This window comes from Colias croceus, chromosome 2 (assembly GCF_905220415.1).
Source record: "Colias croceus chromosome 2, ilColCroc2.1".
Lineage (NCBI taxonomy): Eukaryota > Metazoa > Arthropoda > Insecta > Lepidoptera > Pieridae > Colias > Colias croceus.
The window spans coordinates 90,930-117,338 of NC_059538.1; the positions used below are offsets into that span (position 1 = coordinate 90,930).

The 26,409-nt window shown below is 34.4% G+C and overlaps 1 protein-coding gene across 3 annotated transcripts in view; it reads left to right on the forward strand.

Moving 5' to 3' along the window:
• Positions 1-26,409, forward strand: part of LOC123704317 (FMRFamide receptor-like) — a 117,265-nt gene that overhangs the window by 68,732 nt on the left and 22,124 nt on the right. For 2 of the 3 annotated variants that reach the window (XM_045652649.1, XM_045652665.1), the window contains one exon: positions 22,864-22,952. The gene's annotated coding sequence lies outside the window, so the exon portion shown is untranslated. Of the gene's footprint in view, positions 1-22,124; positions 22,347-22,863; positions 22,953-26,409 lie in introns of those variants that run through there. The other variant, XM_045652657.1, reaches the window with a different exon arrangement.

Below are 26,409 nucleotides of genomic sequence, written 5' to 3' on the forward strand. Positions count from 1 at the left end.
ACTCGAACACCGATATATCAAGGAAATGTTTTTTTTTTTTTTTTTTTTTTTTTTATGTCACAAATCTGCAATCAGTCAAACAACTATAATCAGATCGGTTGAGTTTATTTGGACGATTGGACGAAGGTAAGGCCAGTGCCTTAGTTCGTCTTAATTAGGAAGCACATCAGCTCTCTTCAATCTGTGTATACTTTTAGGCTGTAAAAGTATGTGTGATAATGGGTTTGGGTGTGATGTCAAACGATCTTTGTATTTAGCTGTATAGCGTTTTGCTTCATCAGTGACTGTGGGCATTTCCAGATATTCGTGGATTTCTGAATTGCGGGCGTACCATGGAGCAGCTGATATCGTTCTTAGAATATTGTTCTGTGTTCTTTGAAGGCAGTTTATATTGGATTTGCTGGCCGATGACCACAACTGAATACCGTAAGTCCAAATCGGTTTAATCACCGAGCAGTAAACTCTCAGTTTATTGCTCAGGGATAGGGTCGATTGCCTCCCGAGAAGCCAAAGTAAGTTTCTGAATCGAAAATTTACTTCATTTCGCTTATTTTTTATGTGTTCCCTCCATGTCATCCTTCTGTCCAGATAGAACCCCAGGTATTTGACACAGGTTGATTGTGGTAAGGTGTTGTTACCTAATTTGGGCGCTGAGCAGTTCTCGCGTCGCAAGGTGAACGTTATGTGATGAGATTTTGGGACGCTAGCTTTAATACGCCACTTATTAAGCCACTCATTTGTGTAATCGAGTTGAACTTGTAGTAAATTAGTCGCCTCCTCTGGGTTGGTGTTACAGGCGAGGAATGCTGCATCATCAGCATATGTTGCCACCGTTACATTAGGCAGCTGGGGAAGATCGCTAGTAAATATGTTATATAATGTAGGACCAAGAACCGATCCTTGGGGTACTCCGGCATAGCAGCTATGTAGAGCAGATCTGGCATCTCCATATTTTACTCTAAACATTCTTTCACTGAGGTATGAGGCTAGTAAAGGATAGAAAGTATGCGGAATACTTTTTTTTATTTTGTATAGTAACCCTTTATGCCAGACTCGATCGAAAGCTTGTTGGATGTCTAGGAAAACAGCCGAGCAATATTCTTTTTTCTCTAGACAGTGTCGCACAGTGTGGTAGACTCTATGTACTTGTTCTATGGTCGAGTGTTTCCTTCGAAAACCGAACTGGTGGTCAGGTATGACTTGGTCAGAGTCTATAAATGGGCGTAACCGAGTAAGAGTAATCTTTTCCCATAATTTACTTAAGATCGGAGTTAGGCTAATCGGACGATGAGATGAGGCATCGTTGACTGGCTTTCCGGGTTTGTGTATCATAACTACTTCTGATATTTTCCAGATTGTAGGTACATGAGATGTTCTGAATATTGCATTAAAAAGAGATGTCAAAAAGACGATGCACTTTCTAGGAAGCTCTTTGATTACCTTCGGAGTAATCATGTCAAAGCCAGGAGCCTTCTTTGAGTCCAAGTCGGCGATTTCTTTCAGTAGTTCCCGTGGAGAAGTCGGTTTTATTGGTAAAGATAATTGTAGATCTTGATTTAGAACACGATCTATTTCAGGGTCTTCAGGGTTTACTGCTTCATTAGGCTTAAACACTTCAGTGAGATAATTAGCGAAGGTCTCAGCTTTTTCTGCGTCTGTTCGAGCCCAAGTGTTTCCGTTCCTAATTGGAGGAGAACACTGTTGGGGCTGAGGTAAGTTCTTGGTGGCCTTCCAGAGGGAGTGTATTCCATGAGCGTTAGGTGACATTTTCTCTAGTCTTTGTTTGACAGAATCATTTGCAGTTACATGAAGGAGGTTTTTAAGATCCTTAATAGCTTTGTTTAGGAGTTTCTTATCTTCGCTATTACGGGAAAGCTGCCAAACTCTACGAAGGCGACGCTTTTCACTTATTCTTTCGCGTAATTCAAGTGGAATCAAAGTATTGACATGTGACTCTTTCAATATAGGAGTGCTTAGCCACGCTGCCACTTGAATCAAATTTGTTATGTATAGAGATGCATTTTCTACGTCTTCAGCAGTTTTAAGTGGAAGCTTGAGAATAATATTGTCCTCTAGATGTTTTCGGAAGCAGTTCCAGTCTGTTTTTACATTGGTTAAATACGAGCTCTGGGTATCTCGGAATAAGGCAGTCGAACCCACAGTCAACAGTACTGGTGTGTGATCAGAAGATCCATCTAGGCTTGTCTCGATATGAGTATTCTGTTGACATATACCTTTTGTTATAAAGAAGTCCAGAAGATCGGGTGTTTTATTGATATCAGTGGGCCAGTATGTAGGTTCTCCAGTCGACATAGTGAGCAAATGGTTGGCTTCGACACTATTTTTCAATTCCCTGCCTCGGGGAGTTATCAGTCTCGATCCCCAGTACGAGTGCTTCGCGTTCCAGTCACCGCCAGCTATGAAGCGTTTTCCCAATCCTTTGAAGAATTGAGTAAACAAATTCTCTTTAACAATATGACGGGGAGGACAGTATATGGCTGAGAGATTTAGTGGTCCAATTTGGTCATTTATCTGTATGGTTGTTTTGATTATCAAGGAAATGTAGCATCATTTTCTTTACATGCAAGAGTTTATTTAGCGAATGCAACCAGAAGCGAGAGAAGCAATAAGCCTCCGGCAATAATGTGGCTCCAGATAATTGTCGAAGCAACCGTAGCTATAGAGCTCGCAGCTCAATCATAGGCTTCGCAAACTAATATCGTAGACGTGATGTTGCGGGGAGGGCGCCGGGGCTTGTAATATGCCGCACTGTGATACCGTGCTGACAACACAGAGCATTTGTACTGCATTTCAATAAATAACGCAGATACACAATATGAAGTACATGTTCTCGTTTCTCATTAAAAAAATAAGGTTGAGCGAGCGGTTGCCCACGTGATACTGATGTTCGTGCTTTCTTTGTCTCGTGTTTTAAATATCAAAGTTTTTAAACGTGATATTCCCAGGAGCTTTCAGATTCTTAATTCGTAGCGTAGGTATGTTATCTTTCTATTCAGACTGATTTAACAATTGACATTTTAAGTTTTGGCTAATAGCTATTGCATATCATATGACGATATTTGAGAAACATAAAACAAAGTGATATAACACAAGCTTTATAAAATAAATTCCAAGTGTTTTCGCAAACATCATAAATAAAGAGTACCACCATTCACAAAGAGCAAACGGCAGAAACTTAAACACGATTTACTTGACAAAATACGAGATATATTTTACCGTTCTGTTTCGCGATCAAACGACTGAAATATAATATTGTCGTAGCGGATCCGCCCCGGCTCCGGTCCCCGATCGCGCGCCATAAATCTGACAATGATACGAGTTAAAAATAGCGGCACTTCTCGCAAGTGGCACATTACTGTTGATATCCGACTGATATGGGATAACCTCGGGTGATATCAAACGGTTCACTAATTTATACTAAAGGTTTACACATTGGGGGAGTCTTTATCTATTTTAAAAGAAGTAAGGGCAGATGAAAAAGAACGTAAAATTTTTGTTTAATCAATTTTTAATTAAAGTGAAAAATGTGTCAAAGAAACATAACTTCGAGGAATTTTTTATTGGAATCTTCTGAGATTGAAATTTATTTTTAATCCTTTGAATTTAAAACACAAGCAGTTAAGCGAATTAGAGGTAATTGAGTCGCAACTCGCAACTCGCAGCTGTTCCGAGTTTTTAAAACTTAATTAGAATCAAAGGATGCGAGGATTTGCGCGATAATTAATTATGCTTTGAGTGCTTCAGCTTCAGATGCGATGAGAATTAAATTTCAATTAAACTTTAAAACAGGAAACGACTGAACCGATTTCGATACAGAAAGGACACCTGAAACGACGAAATCAAGTGAAGCCACGAGCGGAAAGCTAGTCGCATACCTACCTTGAACTTCATTTCATTGACTTTGATTTAAACTTGTAACAATTCAAATTTAAACATTTATGCGATGTATACAGACACTACAGAAATCTATTAACATACCTATAAAACTATGTATTTTAATTAAACAATGAATTTTGACGTGACAACGTCTTATAATTCGATAAAGCCGGCTGCACGCACGAAAAAACATGACTGATGCGGCGTTACCTCGCTCTGACTCATCTGAGGCGTTCCATGTAAGGCTTGAAGTGCGAGCGAAAGCGCGAAACGAGCGACAAAGAAGCATAATCGGACTTTGTCACGTTCAACTATCGTCAGTAAACCGACTTTCCAGACAACCAATTTTTTTTATAATAATTCTTAGCGCAAATGAAAATGAGGCAACCCGCGCAGCGCCGGGCGCCCACATAAACCCCGCTCATGAAACTAAGCACTTGGTGTAAGAAATTAATAATTTATGTTGCAAGTTTACATTTTAATTTTAATAACATATAATTGAGTTGTAAAATAAAGAAACAGAACTCAAAATAATCCTACATTAATGATATTGGTATAATTTTTTAACTACGTTTTAATTAAATAATTATTTTATTTACTCCAATATTTCTAATTTACAGCGAGCGTGTTTACGGGCAGACTGACTTTTCAAACATTCTGCACATACAGAACGCGCATTTCTGGAATAAAACTTTGACAAATTGAAGCGCGCCAAATGTGGTGTTATAGTGTCACAAGCAGGGCTATCTGTTCCACTTCCACAGCCCACGTTTACTTTAACCCTTTCTATTATTATACAGGATCATCGAACACTGTCGGTTTATGTAAAACAGTTTCGGAGCTATGAATATTCATATTTGCATTACAGAGGTCTCGGAATCAAAACGTTTCAATGACAAAGGTTTACACTCTAGAGCGCTTAAGAACAGTTTTAAATAAGCCCGAAATTTTTTCAGTTTATTTTTACCGTATAAAAAATATTGAATCAAAGCTTGATGGAATACGTTAATTATAAATAATGATTAGAAATTAATTGATTAAAAACGCGATTATTTAATATTTTCCTAAAAATTTCTGACTTTTACATACATATTATTGTAGCCGTTTTAATTGGATATTTCTGTAAAATTGGACAAGCAAAAAATGTTTCACCTTTATATTCGGCTTAAAATATAACGACGGCCTTCCCCAATTTCCTTAGACCCGGAATTATTTACTTGTAAAAAATATCTTCAGTCCAACAAGAGTGATGACGCGAACCCGCTGCTCCTTTTTTGTGTAAAAGACAAACATTCACATTGATATTCATACAATATCTAAGACGTTGGGTTGTGAGTAGGTTTTCTTATTTTGATTGTATATTTCTTATAATTTTTATTGTTTTACCTTACAATAATTTACATTGTGTTACCTTCTGGTTCTTTTACAATATTATATAACTTCCTTCTCTCACAATATAACTGAAAGACAGAAAGACATTGTTGGAAGAATAAACTAAAAAACTTTTTCCTTGATTAGTAATTACTATACATAAGATAGTCAAACTATAATGCTAAATTAAGGAAAATAAAATGTCGACGTACTCTTACTGCTCCAAAGATAATAAAATGGAAATGTACTGTTACAAATTTAACACTCGAATTATTATTCATTGTATTATTTAACTCGGCATTTATAATTAAACATTTAGCAGTTACAGGGGTCACCGACAAACACGAAATAAATATACCAACGAATATATTATGTTGTTATCATACACTTTATATTACGTCATATTACTTTTATAAACGACAAAGATTGTGATTGAAGATGGATATGTGAATGGGTTTTTGTTACACGAAAAACTGTCTGATCGGATCTGAATACATAATAAAATTTACGCACAAAAGGCTTATAATACCAGATTATCCAAATTGTAAGCTATTAATAGCAAATAGGAGAGATATTATACTAATTGAATGTGGTTGTTATTTATTCGTTCTCATTGAATAATATTGTATTGTCTGTTACAAGCAGCTCATAAATACAGTTAGTACATAGTGTTAGACTGGATACGGTCCCGCCGCAGTCGCTCTGGAGTTTGCGCTGACATTAAACATAAATAATTTACGAACAGCATCTGAAACTGAATGAAAAGGATTCATTATTTCGTAATTGATAGCGATTTGTTTTATTTAACTCAGTCAACTCAGGATGGAATCTATTGTATTGCTATATTATAATATATTTTTTATTCATTTGTATTACTATGTTATTTTGAAGAGGTAAATATAGACTACTTTACATAAAGATGCCGCGCAAGTTTAGCGCGCTCGCTACTGCAGAAAATAAACAGCTTATTTCAGATTAAGTACCTCACTTTAGTGGTTCGTAAAAATAAATAAATGTAACGGAATTGCACCGCAGATTTATGTATGACGCAATAAAAGTAGCAAATGGTGTGTCACCTTAACACGTTCAAGACGGGGCCCGATTTTGGCTACTTATCGTTGGGCCGGCATAGGGCTTACAAGACCTGTTGGTTTACTTCATTTACGGCCGGCATCAGGTGGAAAGGACCTGTTACACCTTTTGACATTAAAATCAAACGTGTCATCCAGTTGAAGACTTTTTTGAATATTCTTTCTTGAAATATATTGTTATTGAATCACTGCATAACAACATTAGACCCGTTTTTAAAAAAAATATCATTAAAGGAGGTTAAATTTGTAGTAAAATTATAGGATCTTATACACCTGATCCCGGCACTGGTGAATATGATTGCTAGTGATGTCAAATGAAACGACTATATAATTAAAAAAAACCAATTTAATTTTACCTTCAAAACAGTATGCGCTTAATTATAACAGTTATGACAATACGAGGGTGAATCAAAAAGTTCTTGGAATCACTATAAAAATGTTAAATCTATTTTCCAAAATTTGTTTTTCTCTTTGAAAAAAATGTTTTTTCTATCTATCAAAAATCTCAACCACGGCATCCATTGCCGCGTCATAATCGTAAAATTTTGTTAGATATATAATAATAGATATCAATAGAATATCGCAACATCTAATTACTATGCACATCACTAATTAACTGACCTGTCACCAAGGGCCGGCTATCGGGTTATCAGGCATCGGGTCTTTTAGATCCAATATCCGTCCTGTAAGGACAAAATTTCTTTGCAGGCCGTATCAGGTCTTTAAGATCCGATACAATATTTTTCCTTTTATGGCTACTATTTAGTGGCAGAATACCAGTCAATATATCTGTCACACTCTCACTACAAAAAATCCTAAAGTAAACTACCCCGGCCCATGCGATAGCAATAGAAATCTCTCTCCGGCCCGCGCGAATAGTTCACTTCAGGTGTTTTCGACCCGATGCCGTACTGAACGTGTTAAGGGTGACTACGACTATTCCGAGCTACATTTTGTCCAAATCTCACGAATGGTACAATTTGTATACATTCACAAGAGCCTGCAAAGTACCCGTGCTTCTTTGCATATGTTTTGTAGGTCCATTGCTGAAGTCTATAATGATGTGTATAGCCGCCCTCATATTTTCATATATTATGTGTGTAGAATGCTACGAAACTATTGGCGTGTATCATCGTCATCATATGCATATAATTGTACACCTATGTAGTACACTAAATATTTTTGGCCCTTTTTTTTGTTGGTGGAATGAAAGGCAATTTAGGATAATATATATTTTTACATATAAATGATTTTACAATAATTATTTTGAGACGTGATTACATTTGGTTTATTGGATTGCGGGCTGCTAATTACCATATTAAGATTCGCCGATCGGTTTCGAATCCTAATATGGTAACAAATATTGCTGACATAACTCATAAGTAAACAATATATTCGTAGGCACAATTCTTTGGCATAAAACGTGTGTAATATGTTGTAATGCATATGTGTGTGTTTATATAATTTAGTGCTGCGGAGCTGCAACGGGTATAAAACGAAGCTATAAAGCTGTCCCTTGTTTTTATTGTTTTGTTTATATTTTTTCCTTACTTTACTTGGTATTCTTTCATTTATTCAGTACGAAAAGGAAAAATAAAACAAAAATGTACCGAGCTTATTAAAAACTAGCTTCCGCCCGCGACTCCGTCCGCGCGGATGTCGGTCTTTGCGTGGATGGTTTATTTCTCCATTTTGAGTAACTCGGACAATGACATCTTATAAATATCTATTGGACCCAAATACGGCAAGGTCTATAATAATACGCTACGTGTGTTCGCGGTACCTACTACAGAACAACGTCTATGGATAACTGAAAAATTGAGATTAATTTTTTTTCTACGTATTTTTCCAGGATAAAAAGTATCCTATTTTACGCCCAGGATAATAAGGTATAATTATACCAAGTTTCATCGAAATCGAACCGGTAGTTTTCACGTGATGTCTTCACATACAGACAGACAGACACACAGACAAAAATTTTTTTAATCACATATTTGGGTTTGGTATCGATCCAGTAACACCCCCTGCTAGTTATTTTTTCAATATTTTCAATGTACAGAATTGACCCTCCTACAGATTTATTATATGTATAGATGAATGATCAATATTAATGTTTCGCATTTCCGTCAAACAAACGTTGTGTACCGAATGAGAGCTTTGTACAAATATATTATTCATACGGTATTGGAGGAAAAGTTGGGCGAGTATTCTTGCAATTAAATAACAATATGATACATAATATCTGTCACATCGTAATATTGTAATACCAATGTAGAATATGCTATCGTTGTTACGATCAATTTATATTTAAAGTGTAATTAATTATATTATAGTATTAGCGCCAGCGTATTGTGAAATTTAACCATCATCAAATCTCAGCTCTGTTATCCCTTTAATAATAGAAAATATTATTGTATAATTTAATAGCACACCGATTAAAAATCACGCATGCAAGTAAGACACGCTTGGTCACGATTTTCCGGTATTTTTCCACCTCCTTTACACCACTGCGTGACGCAAAACAAACAAAACACATCTTAACATTCAATACATCACCTGTCCCATTCAGCAGGTTTCAAGGAACACAATAACTTGATATTTCATTACTATGAGTTTTCTGGAGCGCAAGGTATTTGAAAAATACGAAAAGCCTTTGTTATGTTTACAGCGTCTATTCATTTCTCTCTTCACAATTCTTTGTTTGGTAAATAAGAATAGAATTTATAATTTGATACGATTAAATCTTGTCTTGTGATTTTTACCGAATTCAATTAATCAAGACGGATTTGGAAGGCGGGGGACCCAATTACAAAGGTCAATTTGCTAAAACATTGTCTCAAGTTGCGACGGTGTAGTCGATTACGTCCCCTTAGTAATAATTAAATGCTGATATTATAATGCTTATTTATCGACGCTTGTAAGACGATAACTTCCATTTATAAAATTTTTAATACTTATAACGTACGATTAATGATGTATGTTAACTTTATTCATCATCAATCACGTATGAATTTTTTCTTAAGCTTATGTGTAAAGTTGCGTTTACTTCAAGACGAATCAAATAAAGAATAACAATACAGTTCACACACAAGGTGGCAAAAAATACATTATATATAAGTATATAGCATTGCTCTCTTAAAAGTTTAATGTTTTTACTTACCGTAAGTTCCTGAGTTTTTGAGCGAAATCCGCTCTACGCTTGTTTTTCTCCATACATGAAAATAACATGCATAATATTATATTATGTTTAAATATTTTACTTAAACCCAACAGTTCCTAAGAGTTCTCTTTTATGTTTCTTAATGGATTTCGGTGAATTTTGGCAAACTTACCTACATTATGTTTCGTGACTTGAATTAAAACAAGGATATTTTTATCCCGGAGCACTCTTTTCCCAGAGACCAGCATTTAAACAATATAATAATGTCTTAAACAGTTTGATTAATTTCGGTAAATCTCAATACCGAACGTTATAATGATCCACACACAATTCATTAGTTATTAAAATATGTGAGAGCAATTTTGTGGCGAGCCCGATATAGTGGCATCGAGCGCTAGGCTTTGTGCTGGCTTGTGACGTCACAAATCCATTTCATAATTAATCAGCTTCGTAATGAGCGACCCAGTCACCTGAAGGACGATGTGCTTAGTATTTTGTTCTAGGTAAATCTCATTAATTTTCACCAACTGCGCTCGAATGAGCATTGTGAATTGAATATAGTAAAGTATGTAAATAGAATACCTTTCCTTGGGCACGCTGATGGATAATTTAGATTATTACCTGTTCCGTTTGATTTACAGTATTAACTATTCATAAAATAAAACTATGGAAAATGGAAGCTTTTCTCTTCTTTATTACCGACACATAAAAGTTATAGCATGGACAAGGAACACAGAGCAGATCGGTAACGTACAACAGTAAACGGTAAAACTGAACATTGAAAGTATGCATTTAAAAATAATAGTTTAAATTGTAAAACAATAGAGCGACGAAATATTGGAGACGACACGGCTCAGCCTTCATTCACGCCGCTCAATGTGGCTCAATGCTACAATTGCTTGACAATTCAATTGTCTATTTTCGTCCCAACGGTTCACTATCGAGTGAACGCGTTCGTGCTATTTAGTCACATTGATAAACAATGAAATTATACGTAGGTTTTACTTTCTTACAAACATCAAGAAATAAATAAAAATGAAATGCGCTAAATGTTACTAAATAACACAGTGAAAAAAATCTAATTACTTTCCTTAACAAATTATTTAATTGTTAGCAGCAGGACTAAGTAAATTAACAGTTGTAGGTACGATTAGATGGAGTGACGCACAAAACGATTAATATCCGTCGAATACAGGAGTCCCGACTCCCGACCGGCGAGCGGCTAGCGACGACCACACTAATCCTAGATCATTTTTCATCAAACTAAAATATAAAATTCACACATACTCGGTAGATTTTGGCTTTTTGTTTATTGCATTTCAAGTATTATTTTTAATAGAATTAGTTGAGAATAATATTCACAACAAGTCAACAACAATAAGTGGACTAAACCGCAGTCTGTTTATCACTGTTATAAAAACATTTTACTTAGAAAATTCGTATAGAAATACAAAATAATTAGACGTTTATTGAAGACAATGGGCAAACAAGGAATTCGCCGAATCGGAGTGATTATAAATACATTTTAAACTCGTTTCATTCAGCCATATAACATCCTTCATTCATTGGCGGCAATTCATTAACATTTTCGATATTAAATTTAAATAAAGCGCTTAACTCGGTTGTCCCGAATTATGAAGTTGAATTAATAATTCTTACGTCTGATTGAATGAGATATAAAGCTATTTAATTTGGGTACTGTGTAGTGTGTAGCTGTTTTATTCGATGAAGCGAGACAGGCAATCGATCTCGTGCTCACTACGACGCCGACGGACGCGGACGGGCAAGGCGGGAAGCGCTCGTGTCGACAAACTTGTGTGATACCAATGTGATACAACAATTATTGTATTGCTTGTTAGCGATTTCTTCGCTTGATTTATAGCCACAAATATTTATGCATAATATTCCGAATACACGCTTATATTGTTATAGCTAGCTTCTTTCTCTACAAAGATTCGAAAGGTTTCATTCTTGAACACAAATTTAATTTTCGTAGAATAGAAAGTTAACAAAATTTGTTTGAAATTGTTACTAACCTCTGTTTTATCCTTTAGGTTTGAGTAGGATAGCTTAAAGATTGTTTAGTGTTTTCAATAAATACTTACTCATAATAGTTAACAATAAACTATATTTAGCAACAAACTTAGGAAAGTTTTTTATTCTTTTATATTGCTAATTTGTTTCAGAGGACTGGATTCCACATCAAGTTCCAACCAAGTTGTGATTATTTACTAAAAACTTTGCACGTAGGTACTTAACAAGTATCTTTAACTCGTGGAAACAACGCGCCCGGCATAATGGAATCTGAGGCTGACTTGACCACTAATTAATAAAGTGAATTAGCCAGAGTCGGGGCACTAATTCTAGGTGAGCTAAATCACTTAAAGGACGACACCCCGGTTTGCTTGCTGACGTCACGGACAAAGGACTTGCAAATGTCATCAGCGCGCCTCCCCCGCCTTCCCCCCTCTACCTCACCCCGCACCCCTCCCGAACTGTCCTCAGATGAAATTAATTGTGGAACAAAATTACTCTAAGGAATTCTTTCTGCGTAGAAACAGGAAATATTACAAGAGTCAGAATTGAGGCTATTTGTCTCGAGTACAGCTTATATATTTGTTTAAAAGAAAGCTTTACAATGAGAGAAATTGCAACACTTATCATGCGTACATGGAAGTTATTCTTACATAATTATTATTGCAGAAATTTTATGATTTTATACACAAGATAGAAATCATGACACTTAAAATAACAGTTATTTATTTAACCTCTATATTTTTCGCAATCTTGTTCAAGTACGAATATGTATAATATGTATATAAGACTTAAGAGAACTTTTGTATAAGATTAAACAAAAATTAAGTATGAAATATAGGAAAACGAAGGGCAGCGCGTTTTATTTCAAAGCCTTAGTAGTAAGTAGTAGTCTATTGCATGCGTGTGTAAGTTGTTCTTATTCATAAGTTATTTAGCTGCCAGACCATAAAGAACATCATCCGACCGCACAGAAAGGATAAAACTGGCCCTAAATTTGAAACCCGCTCGTTTTACCAGGCCATCTTACCTTCATACGGTTTATCTGAATTTGCTATCGAATCTTGGTAATAAAAAACGTACCAACCATTGGATTTCTTGGTTATTTATTATTTTTTTTACAAACATTGTATAACATTTGAAATAAATTTACTAGGATTTGTTGTTGCGAATGATTCATCGAAAACATTTTCATTGTAGGTGCGTACTGTACGAGTATATCTCTTTCATGTTCCAAAATTACTATAATATAATCTTAAGAACACGTAGACGCGTCAATAAACATTCGTCTTGAGTTCTTTTGAAATACTATGTCAAACAATGTTTTATCAAGACTTTAACAATAATAAATTCATAATTATTTCACGCTAAATACCTCTATGAGCAAAACACAAAAGTAAATGTGAAATTTAGACTACGAATAATATTAAATGTCTCTTTAACTCGCTCTTCTTACAAACATATTCCAAGTACTTATATTATTATTTGAAAAAGCTTAAATATTTGTTCATTTTAACCCACACACCTATTGACAAGGCATTAGAATCCCTTACAAAGCAATGTAGACAGATAGCGTCGTACAGTTGTTGCTCTACAGACCCCAGGAACGGCTCCCGGCGGCAACATTGTCGTAATGCCGCCTTATTTAACGTCGAGAGACTCGTTGTGCCTCTTAACCCGCTCTACACTACCTGAGCTACTTTATAGCCCTAATTTTACAACTGACCTTCGGTTAAGCGACTTATCTTGTGAGTATATCTTCAATATTCAGCGAACCTTCGTAGAGAATCTTATGGTTCGGTATCTGGTTACATTCAATGTTAAAATCTGTATGTGAAGGTTTTTAGAAACGCTCGATTACTCTTTAGATTTGTCCCAAATTGAGTATGTAGATCTGAATATCACACGATAGAAAAGTCAGATAAAAATCCAAACGATGTTGCGACAAAACAAATAACTCCTTAAACCTTATAAATCTAGATTATCCATCGGAAACACAGTATACCAAACAATAAAAGGAGAAGGAAGTTAATAAAATTGATTCAAAAAGTTCCAAAATCCTTCGTTATCGCGCTTGAAACAATTGGATTTAATAAATTGTCTCCTTGTGTACGTGGCCCGCGCCCGTAACTCCGCGACGCTCTTATCTCCATTGTTTCATTGCTACCTTCGAGCGAATTATGCTGATTATCTCGGGAACTTCTTAATATGTAAACTGTTTAATAGTTGACTAAGATCTATATTCCTGCTCTGCACAAGGGTTTAATAATAAATCGATAACGTATTAAACTGAAACTGAATACTTACGTCATAACAATATAATATTTCCTCGCCCTTACCTTCGCCACTTTTTGTAGAGTAGAGATATGCACAATAATCTGATAACTAATCTAATCCTCCGAGTCATTTTAAAGCATAATTTCACTGGAAATAAAAACCTGAAATTTCCTGGTCTGAACGAGAGAGAACTAATTCCAGTGATGTCCCATCTTATTATTCGTTGTACTCATTACCTAAGTAAGAATAGAAAGCCCTCCCAGCCAGGGAAATTTTGATCCCTTTGTTGTGTTTTTTTGTTTGCAATAAGACTCATATTCGGATACGTCTCTCCCGAGCGTCATTCGTGGGATCCATCCATCCACTGGGAATGTGCAATATCTGTGTATATAAATAAACATTGAAGTGTTTGTTTTGAAATAAACATGACTGTTACCTGGGACGTGTATTTTGAAGATTTTGGGAAATATGTGTATTAAAAATATGTCAAACCTCACGTTTAAAAGCAGATAGAAGAGACAAGAAGAATTAGATACCCTCTAAAAGCTCCTGTGTAGTAGAACTGAGTATTTCTTAACAGAGTAAAATGTCTTTAATTTAATAATAACAACACTGGCTGTAAGAGAATACTCCTTTGTATGCTGAACCTTGCACCTGTCATTAAAAGTTTTGATTAATCGTTAAGCTTTTGCTGTATTTCTGGAACAAATTTTGAAGACTTAAATATATTAATATAAAACGGACGTAACTAATTATACCAATTTTTATCTTCCTAACTATTTTAAGACCTTTAGACCGCGTTTTTTAGACCTTTAAAGCGCGTCACACACGGTGAAGATACTATAATATTTTATGTTAAGATTCTCTAAGTAATATAAAATATTACAGTATCTTAAGGTATCCGGTATCAGCGTTCTGACCATCATTTTTCTTTTTGTCATTGCGTACTAAGACCCCTGTAGAACCGCCATCCTGTTACAAATGACCCGAAATTTTGTGTCAGTGATAAGGTTCCTTAAAACATTTTGACTGTGACAACATGCGAGACATATTATGTTAATTTATTATCTGCTTTATATTCTGTATCGTAATTATAAAAATGTCGGTGGTAATTACCCTCGTAAAATCCTGTACGCATGTATATATTATATAGGTATAGATTAAATAGATAAAAAATGAAAATCGATAAGGTAAATAGATTCTATAATATTTTCTCTAAATGAAGTTATCTAGCTAGTAGCTAATATTATGAACTACTATAGCAAGAGTCTCAACCAAGAGTTTCAGAACCGCACCCAGCTTTGAGAAGCTTTCATCTGGTAATAAAAAACTGGTTTGTTCAAGCGTGTCTTACATAATAGAATAACAAATAAACATCTACATTTATAACTTTACAAGAATTACAATGCAAATCTTGTAGTTTTACAAATCCCGGCTATTTTGTAAGACGAAATAACAAACATCCCCCACGTCGAAATTTCCATTCCATTTAACTACAGAACGGCAATAAAAAGCCTTGTCATTCGAGACGAATAAACTCCGCATCAGACAATCAATTAGATCGCGATGTTGGCGAATAAATATAGATTTAGTCCATTAATTACTTCATATTGTTATTATGACACGTAATGTCTAATATATCCCCTTTAGCTGCAACTGCCCAGTGCCGACTTGGCACACGATCGCCTGCATTTCTGCTACATTCTGATGTACTCGCTAATTCTGTATTATTTTACTGGTATATAGACTGTTTTATGATTGATGACAAAAATTATTTACGAGTTTGCGTTCGATCTCCGTATAAAAAAAGTCGAGTAACATAAAACGCGTATACATGCTCGCGTAGAAAATAGATCAGTGAAACAGATGTAAATTGCATTTATTGCGCACCCAAAGTGCTCGATAAATTGTTATTGCTGACGTCTTTAACTATTAAGATAACTTTATGATAAACCTCAATGATAAAACTGCTTTGAATTGATTAATTTTTATGGCTCTGCTCAATCTTACATACTTACCCTAGGTTACGGTGAAGAATAAATGGGTCACTTTATATTCGAACGTGCAATGAATATGTTTTGGAACAATAAAGATAAAAAATCATACTATAAAAGCTTTCCACTATCATAGAACTAGCAGTCTTTACATAACACTCGTGCATCAAAAAATATATGTAGTTCACAAAAATTCAGCTAACTATCATACGCAACAGTGGAGCGTCGACAATTGCTAGATTTGAACAATTTATCGAGCTCTGAATGTGTCTGAATGTCGTCGACACACAAGTGCTAAAAAATGGATTATTTAAAAAATTGTCGCGCCAGGTGTTCGCTGTTCACTGGACGATTGTACTGCGCTTTTTATTTCACACTTTGAGCTCTCGACCGAATGTGAATTACACTTTTAGTGAAAATCCGTGTTTTAGCAATACGTTATGAGTGTTTTTGCTGCTATGATATTTATTGTTAAATTCGTTTAATGTTCTCTATAGAAATGAATAATGCGATTGATGTGGTTTTTATATTTGAAGGGAGACAATGGAATATGAAAGATCGAACATTTATGTTCCAGTGCATGAAGAATTTATTAATATTTATGAGTAGAGAGAGATCGGTAATTGATTTAAAATGTAACCACAGAATACATAATAGTAGCTAAACGCTAATGTAACACTAAAATAAACGTGATATCATATTTTAACAAATCGAAATCTTTTATTTATAAACCTCTTTTCGAAACACCAATAACACATCCATAGAGGAAAATTTGCCGCGAGACGAGGGTAAAAATTGAGAGCCAATAAATCGCACATATTACAAGTGCAAGCGCCATAAACTCTCTGTTATGTGTGTCGCATCAAAATGTGTTTATGCGAGCCCTTCATTAAGCCTAATGTGAGCCTTTAATGGACCAAATATCATAATGCAATGTCCACGTGACGTCACTGTCGTAAAATATTATAGCCCATAACTAAATTATTATGTAACTGAATAAAATAACGACGATTGTTAACGTTCTATGAGTTTAATGTTGGATAAGATTAAGATAACTTTCCTTAATCTATTTAGCCTCATGACAAAGTTTTAATATCTCGAGACCCGACAAGTTAGATATTAACAAGCCCAATATTCGCAATAACAAAAGGCATGACAACAATTTAATATTTCTTAATTTCTACAACAAGTCAAACAAAATTTTCAATTCATCTGTTTTCAATATTTAGACCTCACATAAACCCTGAAAACCTGTATTAGTTTTGGAGAGTGGTAAAAAGAGATATCTAGTTGAGTCGAGCTCGCCTACGCGTTTAAAACGAATAAATCACGTGGAAATCTTTAAGACTTATTACACTAGAGATAGAAAATAAAATATTTTTGAAATATAGAGTACATATTATATTATACGCAATGTATTTGTTTAAATATTAACTTCAACCTAAATACATGTTATTAACCTTGTCAAATCAAAGGAAAAATAATCTTAAAAGGAATAAATTGATTCTCTATAAAGCTATTATTTAACATATTCTTTCATTCATGTACAATACAAAGGTAAATCTTTATTTCCAACCAAATTTCCGTTTCTTTCGCTGAAAGTTATAACGAAACGAATAACAAATGAAGTGTAACAAACGGCTCGATACGCGCCGCGATCGACAGCCAATATCTGCAAGTTTTTCCACTAAAACTTTCATATAACAATTTTAATCTCGTAACTACTATTTACGACCTCAGCTGTCTCAGAAAATAAAAAATCCCCAATATTACACGTGCCTACAACAACTTAATCACAATACACATTCATTTAACCTAGTTTTGATCTCAAAAATTGGTGAAACATTTTATACTGATTAGCCTGTATATAACTCTCTTCGCTTTCTGTATATAATATAGACTTATTTCACTATATAAACTAATTTGTTAATGTCTGAAAATTTTCTTTCTTTGCCTTTTTGTGGTTAAATAATTTGTCTTTATGATTTCTAAATAATCAACCTCCTATAGAAAAACCCGCTTTAACTATTAACTGTGCCAATGCTTTATCCGTACAAAGGTTCACTGTTTGCGGTGCAAATAAAGAGATCTTGGCCAAGATTTATCTGTTCACAGTCATCACGATGTACCTCCAAAGGGAACACAAAGAAAAAAATCTGGTCAAGCAAAAAAGTATTCCACATTTCTATAGAGAGCCAATCGGGCGGAAGGTAATCGTAACTCATCTTTATTGAAAGAAATGCGCATCACTCATAACATTGTATAAGTTTCGAATTTAATACGATTTTCGACAATTTATTGTTCGAATGCCCGTCAACTTAGTTGCTTTATATCTCCCAATATATTAACTTGAACGTGGAATGGTGGACATGAATGTGAGCATCCGTAAACTAACTCGAATCGGATGCAAGCTCCCGAAGTCTAATTGTATCTAATTTCCTTAATTTACCTCTTGCTCCTAATTGTACAAGCATTTAGATCAAGTGCCTTGTAAGTAAGAAAATTACACCATTTTATTTAGATGCAAGTGCTGGTTATAAAATACGATTGGGACATTTGAGAACTTAAATATTTATCTATTCTGTTATATAAATATTATTTATTTTATTTTCTATTTATTTTCGACTTTCGTGTCATGAAATTAAAAGATATAGCACTAGTGTTGGCATTAATTCCATACAACAATGTCATCCGGACACACACGCACGATTAAAAGTCGCGTCGCATGTCGCGGATGGAGGGACGGGTCGTGCAACTGTGGGCGCTCGATAAATATTCATGCTTGGCATTCTGCATACAGACGACTCCTTACTGCTCCCCCTCTACGGGAACCGCTAATAACTTCACAAATCAGCACTTTAGATCTCGCATATACCGTGATTTCAATCTCATATTTTTCTTCCAAAATCTTATCTTATAATTCCGAAATTGTTTTTGGTCTGGCGTTAATGTTTATTTTGCAGTTTAGCGCAGACTTTATGAATGCAATATCTATTTGAAAATTACCATTTTATTAGAACCGAGCGATTATTACTTTGAGCAAACCACCGATTTATAAAATAAAAATAAAATAAAATAAAAATCATTTATTGATCGATTTGTGGGTTAGGTACAAACATGTAACATTTGGACCCCAAACTAGGACAGCCTGTATTTTGGGGTCCACCTTCCTTAATGACACAATAATAACAAAACTATAGCATAATATTAACTTAAATAATGATTTAGGTAATTTAGCTATTTTTTTATACAAAATTATACAAAATAAAATTTAAATTATACATTTTAACTCAAGTTTAGTAGATATAATTTATTTAGATATAATTTATAAAGCGACTTTATTATTTTTTTATATAAAAAATGCATGTATGAGCTTATTGTCATTCAATACAATTCAGTTATATCTAGTAGTGACATAATCACAATCAGTGACATAATCATAATCTAATTAGTGACATGTTATACTTTAGAATAAGTGAAACCAATTGCATCAGAATTCATAAACGTTGTTAAGTCGCTCGTTTCTAATTGCCTTAAAATATTTATCTTCCCAAGACGACACTATAAATAAAAATTCATAAATAAATGAGGTCGTTGTTTAGGTTATTGTTTTGCGTTGACGGAGCGAATTGAATCAGCTCCATTTAAGTTAATTTACTTTGAATTTTCGATATCTTTCCTAGCGGAGCTATTATTTGTTTTATCTTCAATCTTAACATTCGGATAATTTGAAGGGTTTTCATTTGAGTTCAAATGTTGTTGTTTTATTATAGTAAGAGCCTGAAATTAATTTACAGATAGTGTTTACTTGTCTGAAATAAATGCCAGATGATAATTATTAATAAAGTATAATAACAAACAGAAGTGAGGCAATCTAAATAAACAACGATTTGATAAGCCTCATTTTTCTGTGGTCGTTGTGACACGAAATATAAAAGGGGTTTAATGTTAAAAAATTGCTTGATTTTTAATTAGCGAGATTACAAGGTAGAGACTACTCAGGAAAATTGATTAAAAAAAACTGTCACTTTTTGTACAGATGCTACAAACAAAGGATTTAAATACTTACGATGTGCTAAATAATTAAGTATATCTAATTATTGTATGAAATAACCTTAACCAACAAGATAAAAACCAAGCCAGCCACAGTTCGTATTGAGTTAAATGTGTTTATTAAAGTTTAGTTGAAAAGCAGATGTGGGCCATAACGACTCGTAACAGAGTCACCAGCTAGGCAACTTGTAGTAGGAACCTCCCGGCTGGACCCTCGCTTGCTGCCATTTATTCACTCAAATAAACTTATTTTAAGAGCCTTAAACTCAACATGTGTTTTACGGCCCATTAAACTGTAGTTAGAAATAAAAACTTTTCATAGAGCGCGATTACAGGCCGATTTATTCATAAAATTTTGAAATGCGACATTTAGAAAACTTGTGTCACAGGCAGACTGTTATAATGTATTTTACTTTGAAATTTATTAGCCATGCGTTAAATGAAAAAACAAAAGAAACTGTAAATCACAACATTTTTGAACTCTATATTATACTTGTTTGTTTTGTTGTAAAACAGTCCGATTTTTATTTAAATGTTATAAGTTTATTTTCATTTACATGAATCGTAGTTAATTAATGAGAAAATTCCTTGTAGTTGTCCATTGTTGATTACCCTCAGTCACCGGTCTAAAGGATTTAATTTAAATAAACGTGTCAGCTCAATCAATAGCTACCGGCGCGGTCGCCCCTCGAGGTAATTGGGGGAGCTAATCTCGCCAGACCAAGTTTTCATTTCTATTACTTTTCCGCCCTCGCTCCTCACACCTGCGGTTTATCTAATAAGCTAAGTAAATCCTACCTTAAAGGCCATATATTTTTGTGCAATCGGCTAGGAATAAGTATTAAAAATTATTTAGAGAAATTGGACTCGAAGAGCGTGCGGGAATATCGCTTCCACACTTTAGTACTCATATTGCGCTGCGGATGTTCAATGAATTTAAAAATTGTTAAGCTTCGGGGAAATTGATAGATATGGATATAGGTATACTTTTTTTTTGTAAAAAATGAGTTCACGTTTTATAAACACTTTGTATTATTTTAACATCGTTCTTGTATTGGAAGGTACATTGACAATACTCGTTCTAAAATCAATTTATTAATCACGGGTAAGTATTATAAAAATAAACTTTTATAGAACTTTTTAAGAAAGATAAGAATAGAAAATACTGAAAGATTCTAAGAATTTTATTTGAGTTGTGTTTTAAGCAGAATCCTTTTTCCTGGCATATGTAGTTTATCCCTAATGTAAATTACTGTCGCCATGGGAGTGATAAAATGAAGCATAGCAACAGGAACACAAACTCTTTTTGAATAAAATGAGAAGCAGCCGCGTGCTCGTCGCCTTTATCCATCGCTCAAGCGCATAAGTGGCAATTATTCCGTGAAAACGGATCGACTCACTGTCAATGGCAAATCCAAGATACGTCTGAATAGTCGTAAATGGGCCGCCCGTTGTAGTCCTGTCAGGATAATATCTCTCTCAGCGTCAAAAGGCGAATATACACTTGGATTAACAAACTCCATAATACATTTTTCTAATATCTATTTTATTCATGTCCAATGTCCATACTATGACTCAACTATCGCGTAAAAGCTTTATCGAATAAGTGCCGACATTCAATTTGCTGTTGAATTGCAACTTTCCATTCGCAACAGATGCGTTTAAATTATCGCATACATCAGCATGCAAAGGCGAAGCGAGTAGCGACACATGAAATAACACTATCGCATCGCATTCTGCGCGCATTCGTTTGAATCGAAGCGATCGCTTTTCAATACACTGTCAAATATCTGTTGCGGTATACGGAAAATTCATATTAATGTAACAAATGCATCGTATCGTCGGTCGTGGTCTTTTAGATGTAGTAGAGCATATTTCAACTGTCTGTTGCAGCAATGAGTCCCAGTAGAAATCGAACGTGCATGGAAAGTTTATCTCATGCTCAAAGAAAGTTGACATTAAAAGCTGTTTTACTGCATACATACAAACGTGTTTTGAATTAGAATGATTGGGCTACGAATTTTCACTTAAGATCTTTATTTCCCTAAAATTATGCTTAGAGATAATGGTTTAATATTCTGGTTGCGCGGACCCTTATTCTATCGCATTCTTCTACCTATTAGCTAGTAATCAGGGATCGCCACATCGTCTACCAGAGCCCGCCAGTCGCGGATGTGTGCCCGCCCTATCTCGGGCAGAAATAGCCGCGTATATTTAGCAGATGCACGCGTGCACAGTTGGCAGAGATGCTGGACACTAATTACTCGTGACACCGACCTTCGCGTCGCGGTCAGCCAGCTCCCTGCATTGTGCTCCGATCGTCGCTTCGAGAGGAATTGTGTCAATGCGATTGTTAAAGTATTATGTGCACTTGTGTATAGATGTGTATCGATGCTCTTCAGACATAGACTTGAAACTTTGATGATGTCGATATATATGATGTAGATAGAGCCGAATATTTACGCCATGGTTGGTTAAAATTAAAATGATAATTAATAGTGTGTTCCTCAACTGATAGTATAAGTTACATGAAATTAACAAAATCATTTCAAATTGTGCCATCCGAGATTTGCGAAGTGGCTATAATTACGATGGCAATGGCTAACCCATTTGTGATAGGAATATTAATGAGCACAAGTCTGAAGTTTGTCCTTAGTTACGGCCCGTCCCAACTTCGTCAGCGACTTCGCTTAAAGTCAATTACAACTAATAGTTAACAAAGTTGAGATTTTTCAATTTTCCATCTCAATATGCCTTGATTGATAAATTGTATAACGGAATTAATTAGTTGTCTATTTCACAGTATTATTTAGTTATACGTGTTAAATGAAAAGAAAAAAGTTTTAGAATTTTTCTGGTCGAGAACAAAATACTTTTGGACAAAGCTAATTTTTCGATTTAATAAATCTTTATCTATGGCATTAAGAACATATTGATAAAAGTTTAATTTTATTGTACCAATTTTGAAATGCTTTTTTTATTACAGGCACTGTCTCCCAGCCAATCAGCACTCTCAGTCAAACAATTGATGAACGAGAAATTTAACTGAAAGTGGACGGAAAAAATCAAACAATAGTAAGTAAAAAATTATTTTATTTCGTCACATCGGAAATTAAAGAAAACCTTTTCATAGCTCTTCGTAATTTCTCGACTGTAGTAGCAGCTGTTGACTGGATTTTATTCTTATTAAAAGGCAGCTATTGTTGTTAAGCTGTCATGAGAAGAAATTACTCTTTCCCATGTCACAGTTAATTTAAAGTTTATTTAGTGCTAAGAAACTTCTGCACCCTAAAGTTCACCAAATTCACGAGAACTTGTAGCGAAAGCCCAAACTATTAAAACATTACAAAATACACATAAACATTATTACTTTTACAAGGGTTACAAATTTGATAAGGTTTCTAATATAATTTATGTACCCTCTAAGTTTCTTCACTTGTAGCATATGTAAACATGAGCGTTGATTCACAAAATATAGAGAGAGTAATACACACCAAATACAAACCTATTATGGTTTCACAGTCATGGCATACCATTATGATGAGATGACAACAGGAAATATTGCTTGTTTACATAATGAAACACGTTACATATCAAATGTAAAAGCTTCCTCAAATCCGATCCCATTAATTTCGACATAACGTTGTAATAAAATATTATGTTGCATTATATCCCCCGTTATCAGGAGGGTATAAATCCTCTCAAACTGATGCTACTTGCGGTACAGCTAGCCGCTCGAATACACATCATTATTTATCTCACTTAGATATTATGTTTTGAAACCACAACTTTGTTATAAAAGTGTTACATTTACTAAAGAAGCGTTTATTTTATGGTTTAAGTTTTAAAGTTAAGCTTTTTAAAATCGATATATTCTTATGATTATAAAGCAGAGCTTTTCTTAGATTTCTCATATAAAAGCGACTGAATCGAATGTGATTTATTTTCGTTCAGAGATAGATTAGATTTGGAGAAGGAAATAGGTTATTTCTTGTCACAAAACTTGAAAGAGGGAACGCCGAATGGTAACTGTGCGATAAAATGAAGCCGTGTTCTAAAACCTAGTAATAGGTATTTTCATGAAATTTTTCTCGTCACATATTTGTATAAGATAGATGGAAAATGTTTCTTTTTCTTTTTTCTGGTCTGTTCATTTGTTATTGGGTTGACTATTATTATGAATAGCATCTCAATCCATTTATTCAATTATATTAAATTCAATTATCTATATTCTATCTCATTTAGTATGTATTCATAATAAGATTTGGATGAACGCGTCTAGAGAAGTCTGGAAGCTGTAGGTAGATGTGGATTGTGTTACGAGTATCGCGTAGTCAGCCGTGAGCCAAAATAGTAAACATACATGTACATAATATATTGTGTCGATCTCACGATATTTTTCCCAGGGCGACAAATCTTTAATCTATTTGGGAAATCCTACGGATTTTTAGATAGGTACGAATGTGTGATGTAAGCGCAAACTTAGCAAAAGACGTTTATAAAAGAAGTTATTTAAACAGAATAATAAATAAAATGTAACTTGCAAACTTGAAAATAAAGGCTCTTCTGTTATTTGGATTACGACGTACGTTATAAGAGCAAATTGTGGCAGGCTAATTCCCAAGAAATTGTCAGTAGATATTTTCTTTTATTGTGTCATAATGTCAATAAATTAATTTCCTGCTTTGTAGCACGACCAAGGCCCCGCCCTATTCAAATCAAACCGTTTGTGGATATGAAGTATCCTGCAGTAATAATATCTTCTCTTTTACAATCGCATTTTTGTAAATATTTCAAATTATATGTGCAAATTAAGAGCTAATGCATACAATTCAATAAATTGAAATATTTTGCGGCTGATATAAAATTGAATCAAAAATGTGCATACTAACAGCTATTGTACAAATAATAACACTACTTGATAAGCATGAAACCCCACAAATATAAGAAAATGTTCATCAGACAACCCTTTCCGCCAACAATCCACGACGGCACTAAAGACTCGCTTATCACTTCACTAATAACAAAAGTTTAACTTTAATAATAAAACCAATTCGCTACATTTATCTTTTCAAGTGCTGTAATATAAAAGACTTTATTAAATAGCTGTTCGGAATGGCGCGAACTCATACGACTTAACGCAATCAAGTGCGGAACGACGTTAAGAGCAGCTCATAAAGGAGATCACAATTAGCTCCAGTCTGAAAGGTGCTATTAGTCTGGCCGACCGGGTATCTGCAATCGATAGCAATACGAATTGAACTAGATGTTACATTTAAACTGAAATATATAAACTTGCTATACAGGCTAAACAGGGATAAAACTTGTATCTTCCGTACAATAGAGACTATCAAGTCCTGGCACTTAACCAAACTGTGTGTCGCCATCGTGTTCCATATACGCGTTCTGTCTGTAGGTTTTAACGAAATCTGTAGGTGAAATGATTGATATTTGTAAGAATATAATAAGATAATCCATATTCTATTTTTTCGATTTTATTCGCAAATCTTTTTACATAGAAATTGGACTACCTTCTCTACATTTTGTACCTAAATACTTATATGTTTTGCTGCTTTTATCGATGACAAAAATTACTACTGGTAATAATAATAAAAGTTTTCTATGTAATTAATCTAATTAATGGATTCCGAGGAAACACGAAGAAAGTCTGCATTTAAATGCATCCTATTTACAGATGTAGAGTTCGAAATTACAGTATTTCTGCCCGCGGAATAATCGCGGAGAAAAATAAAGTAACTTTAGAAAGCTGTTTAAATGCATTTCACGTCTCCGGGGAATCTCCCGGGCTTAACATCTCTTCAACTCGCAGATTAAAATTAACCTGCCTTGTGTTATGCAATGCATTTAGATAAATTGTAAAATATTCATTTTATTTTCTTTCTTAGATTAGATAATCTGTCGACGATGCAATCGTTTTAAATTGACTCCTATATTTTCAAGCATAACATAATAAACGGATATGTTTAAGTTCCTTCATTGGTTTTATTAATATAAATTGTAGAGCTATGTATCAATTTAAAATATCTTACTTACTCATAAAATTTAACAAAATTGTAATAATTTCAATGTAATCACGTCTCTTTTTTACCCTTTGAAATACAGTAGAATACTTATCATTGTAATATCTTTAACTTTGACCTCATTTTACGTCCCAGTCATTCAGTCAGACCTTTTACATTCAACTATACAGCACTCAACAATAATACATTCTATTTAAAACTATATTTCCGCCCACGGGCCACGTCTTTGCCCGCTTTGTTTAAAACTTAACAAATAACATATTAAAACCTGCCCTTTGAACGCCTCTATCTTTAAAAAAATTGTATATCTATTGCTTTTAAAGATTAAAACTTACCTAGAGACAGACAGCAGGAAGCGACTAGTACGTAGTAATGATACTAGTAAAAATCTCTATTCATATAAAAGTCTCTTGTCGCGGTGTTTGAAGGTAATCTCCTCTGAAACGGCTTGACCGATTCTCATGAAAATTTGTGTGGGTCTGAAATCGAAC